Consider the following 13,063-nt stretch of genomic DNA (forward strand, 5'->3'; position numbering starts at 1 on the left):
TTGAGTTTTGAGGTCAGATGCAGAGTTGCTGGCCAATATTAATGACATCAGGGATCTCAATATGTGGGCATTCCCAATTTCCCATATATGGGCTTAACACTGCCGGTGACTGATTAATTAATTAATTAATACCTGGCAGTTGATTGATTTGGCGGTCCAAATAGTTTTTGTGTATTAAACGCCCGGGCTACTATTTGGGAAAATAACGGTAGCACAATAATACATGTCATCAACAAATGCAATACGCTGTATGTACAAAGGAGAAAAAGCTAAAACGGCAGCCGTGAATGACACCTCCTTCTGGTGGGAAATGACATTTTACCTCCCCTTCTGGTCTCCTGCTATCTGCAGTCGTCTCTCCCTTTCCAACCTCCTTGACATCCCTGTTGACAGGCCTTCAGGGACCGTCCTCTCAGCTCCCCTCCACAGTCAGCACCTCTGTCTCTGCTAATGAACGCTGTCATCCAGCCTGACCGTCTTTATTCATTGCACCTGTGGCATCCCGTGCAGTCAATGCTGATTGGCCATATTCACACAATGACACATTTTATTTTATGCATGTTTTCAAACTGTGACATGTGAGAGTCAAGTGAGCCCAATAAGCCAGCTGGCGTGTTCATGTCATGGTCAAAGAACTTCTATAGAGCATTAAAACGATTTTTTTCCAAAATAGCAGATACAAGCTCATATCGTGGCACGAATGATGAGCTTGTATATCTGCTATTTTTTAATAGACCCCACTTTGAGAACAGAAAACGACCCCACTTTGAGAACCAATGCTATAGGCTAGAGAAGGGCAGTAATGGTTTAAGAGATTGAGTAGCCCCTGGCTCCTCCTGGCTTCATGTTGAAGTGTCCTTGAGCAAGGAACCTCACCCCGACCTGCTCTCGTTGAGCAGGTTGGTGCCTTGCATGGTTGCCTCTGCCATTGACCTTATCCATCTTGCCACCAAGGTGCTAACTAGATGCAATTTCCCATTGACAGCCCATTCATCTGATTGTATTAAACGTCAAACTCACCAACATTGCAGCTGTGCGAAAAGCTTAAATTATCTCTTTATTTTTGCAGAGTGTTTGTTTAATAAAAATCCACTGTAGACTTGTTATGAGCTAATTCCTGTCAAGACATTTGTTGCAGGTGTTTTTTTTTAAAGTATTGGAGTTTTTAGTAAACCAACCTCCTGCTGCCTCCTGCATTATGTAAACCAACCTCCTCCTGCCTCCTGCATTATGTGCAAATTCAAAACAGGCGGTATGCACTATGCAGGGCTGTTGAGTGATATCCAACAAGCACTCCCAAACCATGACACTTAGGAAAAAAATAACCTGCACAGGAAGTAGCTGTGTAAGGTGGATTTTATTAAACAAAAACTTTACAGATTGAAAGAGTTACAAGAGTTTCACCTCACTTTAACTTGTAACTGTGTGTGTTCATTGATTGATTGATTAGAAGCAAAGTAATTCTGGTTCAGTCGCTACTGACTATTGAACACAGAAAGTGAAGAATAATTTCAAGATTGTGTGCAATATTACACATTTATAATTACTGCACTGTCCAACCGCCACGTTGTTGGCACAGCCTAGTACACAAACTGTTGAACCACTGTCAGCAACCACTGAAGTTGTGCACTTAGTGAATCTATAGGACTAAAATATTTCACACCAAGGTATTGTCTAAGCTTATTGAGAATTTAAGGCAGTCCAACACGCAAGCCTTAACCTTACCACAACCGCAACCGCAACCTAACCTTAAACTCAAAACCCCTATTCCTTACATTAAAAATAACCCTATCCTTGATTCCTTACTGTAAAATGAACCCTAACTTATTCTTTACTGTAAATAAAAACTAACCCTAACCTGTCCTTACTGTAATATGTACCCTAACCTGTCCTTACTGTAAAACGTACCCTAACCTGTCCTTACTGTAAAACGTACCCTAACCTGTCCTTACTGTAAAACGTACCCTAACCTGTCCTTACTGTAAAACTAACCCTAACCTGTCCTTATTGTAAAACATACCCTAACCTGTCCTTACTGTAAAACTAATCCTAACCTGTCCTTACCTTAGAGTATATATTAATAGAGACGTCACCGAGAGGAAACACTGAAGCGAAAAATACATGATGGCCGAAAGTCAGTACTGCAGCATGAGCGGCATTTGAGCCAATCACATGAACGCGCCGAGCCACTACACAACAACGGCAGCGCTCGTTCATGACTCGTTTGCAGTGCACGCACACACGGTACTCGTTCATGTGTTTGGCCCAAATGCATCCCAGAATGCACTCTGTTCCAAGCCCGGAAGAAGGGGTGAAATTGCCTCATGCGCTGGCAACTCAATGCAAGTGGATGGGAGGAGAAATCCGGTGACGTCTCTATATAACTCCTTACTGGATATATAACTCCTTACTGTAAAACGTACCCTAACCTGTCCCTACTGTAAAACTAACCCTAACCTGTCCTTACTGTAAAACTAACCGTAACCTGTCCTTACTATAAAACGTTTTTTCCCCCTCCTTTTTTCCTATAAAACTATTCTACATTTTACTATAAAACATGTCATGCATGCACGCACTCATGCACGCACGCACTCATGTACACACACACACACACACACACACACACACACACACACACACACACACACACACACACACACACACACACACACACACACACACACACGCCGGCCCCAAGACTCATGGTGTCTGACAGTGAGGTGCAGACACACTAGTTCGAATCTCTCTGCCTGTACATTTCTTTCTCCAGCCTTTTGTTCTGGCTGACAGTTAGAGACTAGGCTATATTCTGAGGGTATTGTGCACAAGCCTCACAACTGAGGTATTGTGCACAAGCCTCAGAACTGAGGTCGAGCCTATATATTGCCAGGGTCAAACTGGATAATGAGAGCTGTGAGCGAGCCAACCTGTCCACAGGACACACAGAAGATGGCAGGCCCAATGTGTTGTTTGGGGTTCCCTCGGTATGAGCGTCATTCTGCTCACTCCCATTCTGGTTGCTTTTGTTTTGTCTTTTAGCCTATGCAGAGTGATTCAGACCACTTTAACCCTGGTGGCCCTATTTTGGGCATATCATTATAGGCAAACATTTGCAAAAAGTTAAAAAGAAAAAGATAACCCTACATTTTGAAATGTAAAAAAAAAAAGGAAAATGCTATTTGCTGTAGTATATAGTCTCTCTCATTTGGAAACCTCATACAGTATGTCCAAAATTGTTTACTTTTCAGGATTCAAATTTTTTTTAGTAGCGGATCTACAAGCTCAAAATAGAGATAGGAGGTTTCTGCCTGACATCAACGATATAAGGCTTGTGTGTGTGTGCGTGCGTGCGTGCGTGCGTGCGTGCGTGCGTGCGTGCGTGCGTGCGTGCACACATGCGTGTGCGTGCGCACGATGGGCCTCACAGAGTTTTTGGGTTGGCCACTGTTCAAGGAATGTGGTCCGTGGTTCTAACCGGCTTCCCTGCATGCATGCTCCTGTGCTGGCAGAAGAATCATGTATTTTCACTTCCTCCTGTGTGAATTAGTGCTGGGCATCGATGCAACTCAACGTGTCTCACAAATCAATGTGTATTTGTGCTGATGTCAATATTCAATATACCAACAGCAGATGTCCACCACCAGACCACTCTACCATGGTTCTGATGTTCAGAAATGGTAAAAGAGGCAGCACATATAAGACAAATCCATGTGGTGTTCTTCCGCAGATGTACAGTATTGCTTCTTCAGCAGATGACATTGTCTGTTCACATGATCTGAATTCTGTTCATTAGCTAGAATTAGCCACTAACCTAGTGTACTGTATGAGGTAGTATACTGTATGGCATGTAAATGTAGAATTTGAACGTGCTGTGCTGTTGGATGTTGGTACGGTAGTTATTTATGCTTGTTATTTCTCTTTTGGTAATTGGTAGTGTTTACCCGGTCACATTCTGAAAAGCCTGTACAGTGCTGTGTGTGTGTGTGTGTGTGTGTGTGTGTGTGTGTGTGTGTGTGTGTGTGTGTGTGTGTGTGTGTGTGTGTGTGTGTGTGTGTGTGTGTGTGTGTGTGTGTGTGTGTGTGTGTGTGTGTGTGTGTGTGTGTGTGTGTGTGTGTGTGTGTGTGTGTGTGTGTGTGTGTGTGTGTGTGTGTGTGTGTGTGTGTGTGTGTGTCTTCACACTCTGTAAACCATTTTCAAATTAATTATATTAAAACACCCTACTCCCTCCTCCTAAATTGATATTACAGCCAGCTCAGAGTGACCGCCTCCAAGTCAAGACCTCTTCTTCACTAACGCCTCACCTCCCATGCCTGCTGCCTCCCCTCACAGTCTCCCCCTGGTGTCCAGCACAGTCATAGCTACTTGGCTAGACCCAACTGTTGTCCCACATACTCGCTCCTCCCCATGCAGATTCATGCGCTCTCTTAAAACCTCTTATTATGCACGGAAATGGCCGCCAGTGACTGTTTTAATTAAATGAAGGAGCCAATTAGCTGACCTGCAAACTGCGTGAGCTAACAGATTCAGGTTATTAAACTATCCACTAAGCCAAGAGGGTTTAATAACAAGAGCATTGCAGTTGAGATAGCAGAGGGCACGCCAGGGGTCTGGCTGTCACACAGCACCTCTAGTACGGCCGGCTTCACTAATGGTGTCCCGATGCGACTCGCTAATGGTTGCATTTGCAAGGAATTAATGTGGAAAAGAGTGTGTGTGTGTGTGTGTGTGTGTGTGTGTGTGTGTGTGTGTGTGTGTGTGTGTGTGTGTGTGTGTGTGTGTGTGTGTGTGTGTGTGTGTGTGTGTGTGTGTGTGTGTGTGTGTGTGTGTGTGTGTGTGTGTGTGTGTGTGTGTGTGTGTGTGTGTGTGTGTGTGTGTGTGTGAGAGAGAGAGAGAGAGAGTGTTTGTATGAGAAAAGCAAAGCATGTGTGAAACACAGAGTGGGAGAGAACATTACTGTGTGTGCATGTGCTCGTGAGTGTGTGTGTGTGTGTGTGTCTTGGCCTGGACGTTGGAGCAGGCCTTTATGGGTGTTTACTATAAATAACTGAGACAGGGAGGCACACACACACACTAATCAGAGCCTGTATGGATGTACTTTTTGAGCCTGTACGGTAACAATCAATGTCGCAGACGACATCTTAGTTGGTTGATATCTAATGGTTCATTTATTTGGAAATGGTATCAGCAGTGGAAAAGTACTAGGATTTGACGCTCATTAATTCACATTCTTTTTATGGAGTAGCCTTGGGCCAAGTTCAAAAGGTAGTGTTATGCACATCCATATATTCTGTCGCTGGTGCAGGACAAAGTAAACCTATCAAAAGGAAGTTAATGTCCGCACAAACAGTTGATGCTGCAAAAAAGTTTTTATTATGTAAAATCGGCAGCAACATTTCTAGCAAATTTAGAACAGGAATTGTACTATGTGTGTGTGTGTGTGTGTGTGTATATATATATATATATATATATATATACAGTAGCCTATATTTCATGTATTTTTGAGCGGTGCGTCCACTCCATTACGGAGCTATGTCTGTCCGTCCGTTCGTATGTCTGTCTCCGTGTCTGTATGTCCGAGCATGGAAAGTGCTCAAAAACCTAAAGTGGCCAGTACAGTACAACACAGAGTACAGTGGCACAGAGTACACTACAGTACGAGCCCTGGGGCTCTGGATGTTCCGGGGACATACAAGAGCACAGTAGAGTACAGTAACTATACAAATAAATGTATAGTTGCATCGCTCAGTTCACACAGGTGTGATTTTGTATACCTATTTTATAAATTAAATGTATTTATATTCAAACATTTGCACAAATTATTTTTTCAATGTTGAATGCCAAAAACACGACATCATGTATTGCAGTTTTTTGTGTGACAATGAATAATCAAGTAAAATATCATGATCGTGACAGCCTCAGAACCAGCTTCAGAACCTCGTCTGGTGGCGGGCAATGGACATTGATCCTAAGCTTGTATGTAATTAGGGATTCCTTGATGGTAAACTAATTATTTACACAACCCAAGACTTTTTTCAGAGGAAAGAATGACCTCTTCCACGTTCCTGTTTGCTTAAATTGCTTGTATTGCATCCAAGAGCATCTGATGCTGCGTTCACACTGGCAGATACAAAAGATTCAAAGATGCAAAGCTACACAGCGTATTTGTTGCTTTGTAACTTTGTAGCTGAGGAAGTTGGAACCAGCAATTTTTTTTGTAACTTCGTAGCTGTTGTAGCCTTTGCAGCAGCTACAAACGTAGGATGTATCTTTGTATCTTCATGTCGCTGGCTTCTATTGAAAATGAATGGTAGACCGTCGACCGTCGATCTTTGTATCTGCCCATGTGAACGCAGCAGAGCATAAAGGAAAACCATCTGAGTGCACCACACAGCCCATTGACGTTTTTAAAAGAGGACTTTTAACACTGCACTGGTTCGATGCCTTTGTCTTTTTTTTAAAACATTTTTTTGTAACTTTTCTTAGCTCATTCTAGGTCGTAGGTCGCAGATTACTAAGATTACTAACCTGCAAAACCCGTCCGCCGCTCCGTCACTCCTTCGCTCCGTCACTCACGCCTCCATATATGGTTGTCAGTCATCACGCCTCGTGACATCACGCCTCGTGACACGCTCCATATATGGCTGTCTACAGTCTCCATATATGAAGATCATCAAGATGTATGGCCTACTTGTGTGCATGGCGCAAGTTGGCAGCTCGGTGCATTTCTAGTTATTATTATTATTATTATTATTATTATTATTATTATTATTACTTGCGGGAGCAGAGCGCGCAAGTACTGTGGTCAGCTGGACCAGAAGTAATATGTATGTATGGTAGGCGTGGTTGATCAACAGACAAATGTTAAACACGCCTACCGTAGGCGTATGTTGATCCTACCCCATCCATCCTTCCTCTTCGATGTCTCCCTTTTGACTGATACCTGTCCATTTAAACTCTAGACGGGCCTGCCCCAAAGTTATTTGTGCAGCCGTGCCCTGGCAGCTGGCGAAAACTAGAGTTCTCAACAGGCCCGAAAATTAAGGCCCGGCTCTATCTGGGCCCTCATCAAACCCTGTACACTCAAGACCGCCGCTCCCACCCTTAGATCTCCATATATGGAGCTGACCTGTTCTGACATTCCATATGTAGATCTGACCTTATCAAACCCTGTACACTCAAGACACGCTCCATATATGGCCAGCACACGAGGTCGCTTCTCTCCCCCAGGCAACTGGTTATTATTACAGTAATGTTATTGATAGTGGTGATGGTGAACTGTTGCTTTCTCATCAGCATCCCGCCTGTCTCTCTGGTGCAGTTTACGGTCTCCCTCTAGGCTGTAGGCCTGGCCGTGGTACAGCTGGACCACGTCAGGTCGGATAATCCCCCCATCTCTGCCTTTCAGCAGAGGAGCTTCTCTCTAGAGAGGCACGGTTCTCTGAGCCTCAGATGCTCTGTCTGGTCCCCACATAAAGGATCATTATTACCTCATGCTGTATTTAATTGGTTGAGGAGGCATCGCTGTGTGGAGTGTGTGCCGCATCCCGTGTCATTTAACAGCATTGCCTCTCTTTTTTGCCTTACACGCACCAAGCCCTGCTTCACATTGGCCGCCTGCCTCAGGCCTAATTAGCTTGGCCTAATCCTTTTTTTCCCTCCAGTAGACTTGACAGTGTAATCTATATTTCATTAACCAGGCCATATAGGTTGAGGCTGTGGTTGGATATGGTTAAGGTGGCGCGGGTCTTTAGGGTTATTATTAGGGCTTTTGCAGCTAAGAATTTGTCACCCGCATGTATAAGTAAGTGGGTCAACACCGCGGTTTGCGGTATTACGCCTTGTTTTTAAGTGATTTTATTTAGGCCAACCTTCCTTTTATAAAAGTGTTAAATTAACGTCCAAAGTCGTCCATGTAACACTGCAGTCCTCCTACGCTCATCATGTTGGAGCTCTGTGCTCCCTGCTGTGGAAAAGGACCCATTGTTTTCATTGACATGACCGACTGTGCCAAAGTAGTACAAAAAAACAGATGCCCGACCTCGCACCTAGCAGAGGACATATTTGCAGCACCGCAGACCTGCGGAACAGCAAAGATTAGAACATTTATTTAAATTGGCATCAGGATTAGATGACACCATTTAATGTATGGTTGCAGCATCACTTATCACTGCATTCCTTTTTTCATATGCCAACCTTGCACATCTGTATTTCTGCTTGTTTGCATGGACTTCATGACCTCTGTTAACCCTATATACATTGTTGAACCATTTCCCCTGGGCTGTGTTATAGGCCTACTTCTTTTTTCCCTCGACGCAAAATCTCATCACCGAAACTAGCCATGATTGTCAAGCCTGTATCGCTATTTTTGAAGAATGTTCAAGGATGATCTGAAACCGGAGTTAAACATGCAATGGAGAGACGTGGTAGTAGTGATAAGGCTCATTAGATTAGCCTAGCCCTAGCTGGTGTTTTAATTGTTTATCATGAGGCCTAATGTATGGGCTATATGTACACACCGTCCTGTTACCAAACAGCCACAGATTCAATCCCTGCTCTTGCCAAGGTGTTAATCTTTGTCATTGTACCTGCAAACTCGGCCATGCCTATAATCTCAATATAGGGCCTACTGACGTAGCACTCCCTCTCATGTATCATGGTTAAAACTAGTAGAGCCTGACCGATGCCTGATTGCTTGGTCTGATCTCCATTTTGGAGAGTCTTATTACTGATGTTTAGACTGAAAGATTTGAAAATCTTGAAATCAATTGGATTTTGTTGTTGTTGATTTCTTTAAATCAAAACATTACTGGATTGCTGACCATTATGACCATTACCAATGTTTTGACTGATATTTTGTTTAAAGAAAAAAAAAAGAAAAAGAAAAATCTTGACCATTTAGCAGATGCTCTTAACCAGAACGACTTAACACATACATACAACGCAGAGAGATAGTGTAGTGCTCCAGTAAACTATCAGTCTAAATTATATACTCTTAACACATACATACAACGCAGAGAGATAGTGTAGTGCTCCAGTAAACTATCAGTCTAAATGATATACTCTTAACACATACATACAACGCAGAGAGATAGTGTAGTGCTTCAGTAAACTATCAGTCTAAATGATATACTCTTAACACATACATACAACGCAGAGAGATAGTGTAGTGCTTCAGTAAACTATCAGTCTAAATGATATACTCTCAAAATGATCATTTGAATATATATATATAGTATACCAGGTAAACAACCAACCTAGTATTTGTCTAAATAAGTCTAAATAACTTAGAAAAAGTCCGCCAGGTCAGGTAGGTTATTGTGGGCCAGCAATGTTCGAAATTCGCCAATCTGGATGGAATATGAAAAATCAAACAGATCCGTCTTGATCACTTGACTATAGAAATAATGTAATGTACTTGTTTGCTTGATGTTTGGACAAAATAGGTACTGTAGGAGTAATTAAAATCACACCCGTGTGAAGTGAGTGGTGCAACTGTCGAGAAATTGTGCGCATACAAAGTTTTACACAGATCGGTGCAGTTAAGGTAAAAACACAAATCGGCCTGTTATAGCGCAACCATGAAAAGTTTTCAATTGGCATTTGTTCCTCGGCCTAGTGGGAATGTGGGTTCCTCCTGGCCTAGTGGGAATGTGGGTTCCTCCTGGCCTCCTGGCCTAGTGGGAATGTGGGTTCCTCCTGGCCTCCTGGCCTAGTGGGAATGTGGGTTCCTCCTGGCCTCCTGGCCTAGTGGGAATGTGGGTGCCTCCTGGCCTAGTGGGAATGTGGGTTCCTCCTGGCCTCCTGGCCTAGTGGGAATGTGGGTTCCTCCTGGCCTAGTGGGAATGTGGGTTCCTCCTGGCCTCCTGGCCTAGTGGGAATGTGGGTGCAAAATGTCACTGAAATTGCACGCTGTGTTGCTCAAAACGAACCACTCCTGCAAACTTTGGAAGTCAATCTTAGCCAATCAGCATGGAATATGAAAAATATGAAAGACCCGTTTTGCTTAATGACTATAGAGATACTGTGCTCTATCTTGCGTCATAGACACTAAATCCATAACTTGGGGATTTATCATTGTGTAAGATGCGTTCCCCCGTAAATATTGCTATCTTGCACCCCAGCCTAAATCCCTAAAACACCTTACTTTATGCATAGGTGTGGTTTGGGCATTACAATAATGAAAACAATCACCGTGCCACATGCCATTGCCTTTAAGAGAAGACTGCACAATCCATTATCCATTAGTAATGGAATGGACCATTACCCATTATCCCCAATGATATCTTGCCTTACACTATGTCCCATGGAAATGCCACGCGCGTTGCTGCATTGGAATATATTTGACACAGAGGGCAGTATTATGCGTGTCTTAAGTACCAGGTCTTATGACTTAACTTAAGACCTGGAGGTGTGGTCAATGCTGTTTGGCCACTCAGAATAGCCAAATGGCATTGATCACGCCTCCAGGTCTTAAGTTAAGTAATAAGACCTGGTACTTAAGACACGCATAATACTGCCCAGAGGGTTGTTTTGTGTGTCCAGTAGCTCTATCTATCAGTCTCACTCACAATAAAGCAGGGACTTTCCTCATGCAGATCGGCTACTTTGTGCCATCACCGCGCATAGATCAGAACCATATAACAGCCATGATGAACACTTGTCATTTCACTTCTAAATGGTGCAGAGAAAGCAGGTAGGGATGTAGCTCTGGTCCATGAGTAAGGCTATGGACCAGAGCTACATCCCTACCTGCTTTCTCTGCACCATTTAAGGCCGTTTCCAAATGTTAAAATGTAAAAGACCAATATTATTATGAAGAAAACAAGATGTTAAGACCGCTAAACCAAATATAATAAAGTTTACCTTCAGAAAAAGCGTTGTTTATGGCTTCTGAATGTAGGTCTATGGAGTGACGTCACGTCATCACCACTAGGTCTGGAAAGGGGGCGTGGAAAGGGGGCGGGGAATGGCTGTGAGACAGGCCTATTACAAGTGGAATTGGCATAGTGGGTGGTCTGAGGAGGTGCTTAACGCTGTCCTAAACCTGTGTGGGCAAGATAGCAATTGTAGCGAAAGCGCATCAACACGCCCACGAACACACCTCCACTCGCAAATATAGGAGTCGGCATATAGTGGGTAGTGTGGCCGCAAGATAACGTTTACGGATAGTGGAAGGTTCTAAACCCGCTATATGTGGGTAATGCATGGCATACGTTAGGGCCCACTGTGTACCGATTTGCGTGATCCTGGTGGCCCATGTGAAAAGTTTCACAGGGAGTGTGTGTGCACACTTTCTCTGTGATCAAGCCAACGGCGCCGGAGATTTGCTGATCACATACAGACAGACGGATGGATGGACAGACGGGGTGCAAAACATAGTCTTTAGGCCTGCCTGGCGGAGACAAAATTAACATTTAACTATAATTATACAATGAAATAAACAACAAACTACTACTAATAAGATAACACATCGCATGAGTGAATGTATTGTGGGCTTGTTAGATCAACTATTTATTTTATTTTTGAATATATTAGAGTCTAATATATTCAAAAAGACAATGTTAAGTGTTTAAAATTGCTGCACTTTGGCTGTCTAATTGCGATACCGATGTATTTAGGAATGATCGATATATGGTCCAGTGCGTTATGTGGGCCGGGCTCTGCTGTAAAGCACTGGTTGGTATCCAGGCCATGATGTCACATCCAGCTCATCATCAGTACAGTACTGCATGTACGTATGCAGCTCTCCTCTTGTGTTCCCTAATGGTACGTTTTAGTGGCCGGTCTGTCAGGGCGGCGCAGGCAAAACAAGCCAGCACCCTGGCCACTAATGTAGGCCCTGTGATGAGGTAATAATGGTCTTCTGTTGCACTGACACCTGTGCCTTTGTCTGCACACGCACGCACACACGTGCACTGCGCGCGCAAGCCGCGCATGGACACACACACACACACACACACACACACACACACACACACACACACACACACACACACACACACACACACACACACACACTCAAAACCCTCCCTTAATTCCAGCTTTTTCATTTTATTTCCCTCCCACTGGTTTCCTCTCGGCAGCTCTCTCTCCCCGCCTCCTCTCCCTTGGCTTCCACTCCGCTCCGCTCCCCTCCCCTGTCTTTGGGGAAGCCGCGCCTCCCTCTCAGATGCCAAGTTCGTTTGCATATTAACCGTTGTGTTGCCAAGGAGCTGTAGCTCCTTTTGCCATGTGACTGCTCAAGCATGTGCATGTTGACTATTCCTTCTTTTCCCTCCCTGGCTTTGCTCTCCTTTTTACGCACGCACGCACGCACGCACGCACGCATGCACGCACGCACGCACTATTTCCAGCATTAGTGAACATTTATTCCATCAGAGCTATGTGGGCAGCTAAAAGTCTTATCGGGTGTTGTTGAAAGTCTTTTTCCTTCTCTTCCCTCCCTGTCACTGAGCACCTTTTGCATGCATCAAAAAGCCGTTTGCCTGTTGCTGTGCTCATATAGAGTGTCGCAGTCCCGGCTACGACGAGCGGCCCGGAAGAGAATTTCACATTCATTTTTCCCATAGACGTTTCAGAAAGTATTTTTTTGAAGACCTGTAAGCCTCGGTCGGACAAAGCCAACTCGGATGCCGGATGGTGACAACTCATGATTTTTGGGCTGAACAAATAATTAGAAAGAAGACAAAAATCACACCCGTGTGAAGTGGGTGGTGCAACTCTGTGTGGGGGTCCCCAGAACTTCCAAACCCACAGGAACGCGCCCAGGGTGCCGGCCCGGTTCCGGCGAGCCGCCCCGCGTCCGAAACGGTTGAGAAATGACATTTACCACATGGGGTCCCCGGGGGGTCCCTCTACTGTACTGTCACTGTACTGTAGGCTACTGTCACACCCGAAATCATCATATATATATACACAGTTAATATGTGTGTGTTTGTTAGGCTGCACAACAGTGACACTTGGTGATGAAAACCAACCAAATGCTATTTTCGTGCTCGGACACAGCCAGTCAGGGACCCAGGGACACAGCCAGCCAGGGACCCAGGTACACAGCCAGACAGAG

General features: G+C 44.3%; 1 protein-coding gene across 5 annotated transcripts in view; it reads left to right on the forward strand.

The window, feature by feature from the left end:
• Window positions 1-13,063, forward strand: part of chd9 (chromodomain helicase DNA binding protein 9) — a 169,384-nt gene that overhangs the window by 32,156 nt on the left and 124,165 nt on the right. The gene's annotated exons all lie outside the window — the stretch shown is intronic.

The sequence above is a fragment of the Electrona antarctica genome (genome assembly GCF_951216825.1).
Source record: "Electrona antarctica genome assembly, chromosome: 3".
NCBI classification, from domain to species: Eukaryota; Metazoa; Chordata; class Actinopteri; order Myctophiformes; family Myctophidae; genus Electrona; species Electrona antarctica.